Source organism: Chiloscyllium punctatum, chromosome 5 (genome assembly GCF_047496795.1).
Source record: "Chiloscyllium punctatum isolate Juve2018m chromosome 5, sChiPun1.3, whole genome shotgun sequence".
In the NCBI taxonomy this organism is placed as follows: domain Eukaryota; kingdom Metazoa; phylum Chordata; class Chondrichthyes; order Orectolobiformes; family Hemiscylliidae; genus Chiloscyllium; species Chiloscyllium punctatum.
The window spans coordinates 13252848-13260681 of NC_092743.1; positions in this window are offsets into that span (position 1 = coordinate 13252848).

The window sequence follows — 7834 nt, forward strand, 5'->3', positions numbered from 1 at the left end:
TGGAAAAATCAGTCGGCATCGAAATTCACCAGGAATCACTTTTCAGTGCAACCATCTCATTTTTCACCGTCATTCTATTATAATGCTTCCATGAAAATAAAATAAACTGACCTTTAGGTGAGCTTTGAAAGCGGTAATGTTTTGAAATGAGAGACACATTAGCAATCTTTCAAAGAAGCTCAAAGTAGGCTGAAGGAACAGTTTTTGACCAGACACCGGAGAGCCTTCGAGAATCATCTGAGCTCAACAGCTTCAAATCACAACCTCTGACCTCTATTTCCTTTCTTCCTCTTTCTTCACTTTGTTTGACTTAGCTGTCAGACCACATTGTTTGAGAATACATTACTCCTCCAAACACACGCTTTGTTTCCTTACTTATCTCATTTCCACTCCCTTGAGACCGGGTGCCATCAATATTTTTGTCCTTTAATCTTTCCTGCTGATTGCTGTCCTTCCTTTTCCTTAGTCCTGAGTAACCACCAACCCTATACCTCAGATACATGTCTTTCCTCACCTCCACAAATGTTTAAAATGTGGAACCATATCGTTCTGGAATGTTTACAGTGCGTAAGCATGTTATTCACCACATCAATGTCTGCTCTGCTTCTCTGAAGCAGCAATTCTGTAAATACCACTCTCCCCTATTTCCCTTGGAGCCCCTTCAAATTTTTTTTTCAGATGTCAGCCATGTTGCAAGACACCAGAGGGAGATTAAAAATAACGCACCAACACAGCCCTACCTCTTAATTGTACTTGTTTATTGGAAAGTTTCTTCTCCGTAGAAGAGTGAGAGTTGGCAGTAAGGTTCCAGGCCCCACTCACTTTGTGTCAATTCATTCAGAAAAAGGTTTTGGGATCTGCATGTAGCAACCAAAGGGAAAATGGATGCTCTCTGCGTTGGACATTATAATGACTGTGGGTACACTGGATCTGGAGCATTGAGGACAATTTTGATCACCACTCTTTAGGAAAGGTGTCCTGCAGAAGACAGAGAAGAGTTAATCATTGCGATTAGTCATAGGATTTTGTGCAGCATCCACAGTTGCTATGTAAGTGCACCTTAAATGGACATATTTTTAAGGTGAGTGGAGAAAGATTTAAAGAAGACATGAGAAGTAATTTTTTTACGCTGAAAGTGGTTTGTGTGTTGAATGAACTTCCACAGGAAGTGATGGATATAGGTACAGTTACATTTAAAAAGCATTTTGTTAAGAATGGATAAGCAATGTTTGGAGGGATATGGGCCAAGCGCAGGCAGGTGGGACTAGTTTAGTTTGGAATTATGGTCGGCATCGACTGGTTGGACCGAAGGGTCTGTGTCCATGCTGTATGACTCTATGGGCAAGTGAATCATAACTACATTGTAACATGTGACCTGAAGATCATTGGTGTCAAACTCTATCTGACCCTGGGGATCAGTAATGAGAAAGTCACCATAGCCTCATTGGACAGAGACAATCAATGGTGGCTTAACGTGAGGGCCATCATATCTCAGGCGAGGGGAGATACTGAGAAGGAGAGTCTTTCATGGCTAACATTAGCTGGTGTAGGAATCAAACTCATGCTGTTGGCCTCACTGCACAGTGCGAAACATCAGCCTAGGCAATTGAGCTGACCTGGCTGTGACCCCTGGGGATCAAATGCAGCAAGATATGTTACTGGAAACATGCTGCTATGTTACACCTCAACTTCAATGTATATTAGCTAGTTAATACTACAATAGCTAGGAATGAACATCTGTTGGATTCTTCAATACCACATTATCCACTCCTAGTTCCTTACGATATGACAGAAAACGATAGCATTTCTACATCAGGTAAAACACCCTGTTAGAGGCAAAATCACATAACAAGGAACCTCAGTTATTGGAGGGATTGGACAGGTTGTTGTCCTTAGAGCAGAGAAAGTTTAAGGTGTCACCTGATAGAAGTATCTAAAATTGTGAAGTTATGAAGTTATGAAATTATGAAGAAAATAGGGTAAGTTATGAATAAACCATTTGTTCTAACCAATGATTTAAAATGAATGGCTTAAAAACTTGAAGTGAAATGAGGAGGAAGTTCTTCATCAGAGAGTTGTTCAGATCTGGAACAAAATGGCTGAAAGAGTTGTAGAGCCATAAGGAACTTTCAACAGGACTTGTAAATGAAGAGGAATAATTTCCAGGGAGAAGGTGAGAAGGTTAGTGTGTAGAATTAAATTGAACAACCTGGTGGAAGAGCTCCTACAGACAATGATGGTCTAATTTTGCATTGGATGATACCTGAGGGGGATGGAAAGACAGGTGAACGATGCATTGGTTACAGTAAAGCAGCTGATCAGTTGCGGCTATCCTGATTGGCATCCTGTGAATTGGCAAAGGAGACTGTTAGCTTTACAGTGATTCACGAAGATCGAAAACAAACCATTTTCCAATGAGCACTTTTCATTGCTGGATGACACTACTGTTTACCTGAGGTGAATATGATGATGACTGAGAGGGCACATGTTTCATTTTGTTAACTATTTGTTAACTATTTGTTAAGAGGTGGTATGGTGGCTCAGTGGTTAGCATGCGGGGGGACCTAGAATCAGGGGATGTAGAGTCGGTATGGATAGAGCTGAGAAATTCTAAGGGTAAAAAGACCCTCTTGGGAGTTATCTACAGGCCCCCAAACAGTAGACTGGATGTCGGATGTAAGTTGAATCAGGAGCTGAAATTGGCCTGTCGCAAAGATGTTACTACAGTTGTTATGGGGGATTTCAACATGCAGGTAGACTGGGAGAATCAGGATGGGTATTGGACCTCAAGAAAGAGACTTTGTGGAGTGCCTCCGAGATGGATTCTTTGAACAGCTGGTGCTGGAACCTACCAGGGAGAAGACAATTCTGGATCTGGTATTGTGCAACGAACCAGAATTGATCAGGGACCTCTAAGTGAAGGAGCCATTGGGAGGTAGTGACCATAATACAATAAGCTTCAATCTGCAATTTGAGAGGGAGAGGGTACAATCAGAAGTGACAATATTTCTGTTGAATAAAGGGAACTATAGAACTATGAGAGAGGAGCTGGCCAAAGTTCAATGGTGCAATACCTTAGCAGGGAGGACCATGGAGGAACAATGGCAGATATTTCTGTGTATAATGCAGAAGATGCAGGATCAGTTCATTCCAAAAAGGAAGAAAGATCCTGGGAGGAGACATGGGTGGCCGTGGCTGACGAGGGAAGTTAAGAAACATATAAAATTAAAAGAGAAAAAGTATAACATAGCAAAGAAAAGTCGGAAAATGGAGGACTAGGAAGCTTTTGAAGAACAACAGAGGATTACTAAGAAGGAAATACGCAGAGAAAAATATGAGGTACAAAGGTAAACTGGCCAAAAATATAAAGGAGGATAGTAAAAGCTTTTTTAGGTATGTGAAAGGCAAAAAAAATGGTTAAGACTAAAATTGGGCCCTTGAAGACAGAAACAGGGAATATATTACGGGGAACAAAGAAATGGCAGAAGAATTGAATTCAGATCTGTGTTCGCTGGGGAAGACACAAGGTAACTTGTGGCTGAGGTAACAGTGGCTGAAGGACCTGACCTGAAGGGAATTTATATTTGCTAGGAATTGGTGCTGGAGAGACTGTTAGGTCTGAAGGTTGATAAGTCCCCGGGGCCTGATGGTCTACATCCCAGGGTACTAAAGGAGGTGGCTCAAGAAATCGTGGATGCGTTGGTGATTATTTTCCAGAGTTCGATAGATTTGGGAGCAGTTCCTGTGGATTGGAGGGTGGCTAATGTTGTACCACTTTTTAAGAAAGGTGGGAGAGAGAGAAAGTAGGAAATTATAGACCAGTTAGTCTGACCTCAGTGGTCGGAAAGATGCTGGAGTCAATTATAAAGGATGAAATTACAACACATCTGGATAGTATAAAACGGGATAGGTCAGAGCCAGCATGGATTTATGAAGGGGAAATCATGCTTGACTAATCTTCTGGAATGTTTTGAGGATGTAACTCTGAAGATGGACAAGGGAGATCCAGTGGATGTAGTGTACCTGGACTTTCAGAAAGCTTTTGATAAAGTCCCACATAGGAGGTTAGTGAGCAAAATTAGGGCGCATGATATTGGGGGCAAAGTACTAACTTGGATTGAAAGTTGGTTGGCTGACAGGACACAAAGAGTAGTGATAAATGGCTCCATTTCAGAATGGCAGGTGGTGACCAGTGGGGTACCGCAGGGATCAGTGCTGGGACCGCAGCTTTTTACAATATATATTAATGATATAGAAGATGGTATTAGTAATAACATTAGCAAATTTGCTGATGATACTAAGCTGGGTGGCAGGGTGAAATGTGAGAAGGATGTTAGGAGATTACAGGGTGAGCTGGACAGATTAGGTGAGTGGTCAGATGCATGGCAGATGCAGTTTAATGTGGATAAATATATGGTTATCTACTTTGGTGGCAAGAACAGGAAGGCAGATTACTACCTAAATGGAATCAATTTAGGTAAAGGGGCAGTACAGAGAGATCTGGGTGTTCTTGTACACCAGTCAATGAAGGTAAGCATGCAGGTACAGCAGGTAGTGAAGAAGGCTAATAGCATGCTGGCCTTCATAACAAGAAGGTTTGAGTATAGAAGCAAAGAGGTTCTTCTGCAGCTGTACAGGGCCCTGGTAAGACCACACCTGGAGTATTGTGTGCAGTTCTGGTCTCCAAATTTGAGGAAAGACATTCTGGCTATTGAGGGAGTGCAGCACAGGTTCACGAGGTCAATTCCTGGAATGGTGGGATTACCTTACACTGAAAGACTGGAGCAACTGGGCTTGTATACTCTTGAGTTTAGAAGACTGAGAGGGGATCTGATTGAGACATATAAGATTATTAAAGGATTGGAAACTCTGGAGGCAGGAAATATGTTTCCGTTGATGGGTGAGTCCCGAACCAGAGGACACAGCTTAAAAATACGGGGTAGACCACTTAGGACAGAGATGAGGAGAAAATTCTTCACCCAGACAGTGGTGGCTGTGTGGAATGCTCTGCCCCAGAGGGCAGTGGAGGCCCAGTCTCTGGATTCATTTAAGAAAGAGTTGGATAGAGCTCTTAAGGATAGTGGAATCAAGGGTTATGGAGATAAGGCAGGAACAGGATACTGATTAAGGATGATCAGCCATGATCATATTGAATGGTGGTGCAGGCTCGAAGGGTAGAATGGCCTACTCCTGCACCTATTGTCTATTGTCTCACAGCACCAGGGATCCAGGTTCAATTCCAGGCTCGGGTGACTGTCTGTGTGGAGTTTGCACATACTCCTCGTGTCTGCGTGGCTTTCCTCCAGGTGCTCCGGTTTCCTCCCACAGTCCAAAGATGTGCAGGTCAGGTGATTTGGCCATGCTAAATTGCCCGTAGTGTTAGCTGCATTAGTCAGAGGGAAATGGGACTGGATGGGTTACTCTTCGGAGGGTCAGTGTGGACTTAGTGTGCCGAAGGGCCTGTTTCCACGCTGTAGGGAATCTAATCAGACTGCTGCAGGTCATTTAGAAAGAATTTTTTTCAGGATCAGTTGTGTAACAAAAGACTCATATTGCTGAACACCCATTGGTCACACTGCTCCAAACATCTGGAGTTAGGTTCTGAATCAGCTGTAAAACACTGAGGGACCACAATGCAGTATTGCAGCCATTAGTGAGGTAGCAATCTCTACTGTGACTGGACTCTAATTTGGTCATTAACTTTCAAACAGTCTTCTTGTTTTAAATATATCACTGAATGCTAATGACCATCTGGCCCTTGTTAAACGGCTTACTCTTTGTTAAACACCTGAAGTGTGTAAGCTTCCTCCAAAGCCATGCTGTTGGCACCAATAACAGCAGCGACTGAGATCTCACTCCCATTGGGGTGGCAGAAGGACCATTGCCACATAACTCTGGAGCGTTCTCTCCAACTGGCATTCAGTAAAAAGCTGGATTTGGCACTTGCAGCTAAAGGTATCAAGGGATATGAGGAGAGGATGGAAATGGGATACTGGGATTGCATGATCAGCCATGATCATATTGAATGGTGGTGCAGCGTCAAAGGGCTGAATGGCCTACTCCTGCGGCTACTTTCTATGTTTCTATGTTTCCAAGTAAGGAGCAGAAAGTGGAAATACTCAACAGGTCAGACAGCATCTGTCGAGCGAGAAAAGCAGTTAAGGTTTCAGATCCAGGACTCTTCATCAAAACTGACAAAATGTTCGAGATGTAATGGATCTTAAGTGTGTGAAACGGGACCATGGTTTTCTATACTCAACAAGAGCTATTATTCATTGCACATAAGTAGATTCTAACCACAAGTAAATAATTATGAACTATCATAGAGATCTATAGCACAGAAAAAGGCCCTTTGGCCCATCGAGTCTGTGCTGGTCAGAAACAACCACCTAACTAAACCCATTTGCTAGCACTTGGCCCATAGCTCTGTATGCCTTGGCATCGCAAGTGCACATCTAAATATTTGTTCAATGTTACGACAGTTACTGCATCTACCACCCTCACAAGCAGAGTGTTTAAAACCATTGTTGTGCCTTGCACATATACTCTTATATCTAGCAAAAGGACGGTGAGTCGACTCTTAATAAGACTAAATATTGATATGTATTTATTTAACCCAATTAATACAATAACACAAAATACACCATAAGCTAACAATGTGCTCTCCAAATGCTTTAACGTAACTCTAGATGATGTTACAACACTGGGTAAACCCCTCTGCTAATGTACACCAGCCATGCAGAAAAAGTTTACCTCACACCATAATCTGTTACCACTGGAGAGGCAAAGGACTACCCCAGAGTTCATCATTTAAAGTAAAAATTAACAATTTTATTCTTTAAGTCTAACAGAGAATTCTAAAACCAACAATTATTTCCAACTCCTTTCTCTTAAATCTATCTTTTATCTACCACTCGACAACACTGGTCTGATAAAAAACCCTGATTAAGACTTTTTAAAAAATCATGTTTCAAAAATCAGTCAGCTTTGTCAATTCTCCTTTGTAGATTTTCCTCTGTAGATTAGTTTTGATGTTCTGCTGCACAAACTTATAAATGTTTCAGAGAGCTGTTCTGCTGGCAGTCTGTACTTGGTGGCTTGGCAGCTCTCCCCCTAACTGTTCAAAATGTCCAGTTTATACCCCAAAACATCAGATGATTTCATTGGTTTTAATATTATCAAAATACTAAATTCAAATTTGATTGGATTTTGTTATCTTGGGACATAATTTAAACTGATTGGCCTAATTTGAATTGGTTTTGTTTCACGGCAACTTAGCTGCAGCTATTTGTTTCCCAAGCATTACATTGTAACTTTGTTCAGGACTGTCTGTGTTTTGTCAGCCCTTGCAAGCTTTTCAACTCCCTTAAAGGTACAGTACACCTCAATACCTTCATATCACCTTCCCCCCTTAAGAAAAAATGAATCATCATAATGAAAAAATGGTTACTTTTTTTTCCTCTATTTCTTAACCACATTCCCATGACATACATATGACTTTAACTTAAGTTCATATTAACTTCTTCCCTATATATAGGGAGTATAAGAATCGCTGTAACACACATGATAAATTATAGATAAGATTGGTATCTATAAATAAATATATAATATATATTTATAGATACCAATCTTATCTATAATTTATCATGTGTGTTACAGGCGATTCTTATGCTTCAAAGTCCTCATGGCTTTTTGAAGGGTCTTCACTGTTCACCAATGGATCAATCAGATTCGATCACCCTTATTGATTGGACCCAAGCAGGCATTGGCATGTTGCGGGCAGGATGGTCCTTAGGCCTCCATTCCTGGAGATGCTGGGCACACATAGGTCCCT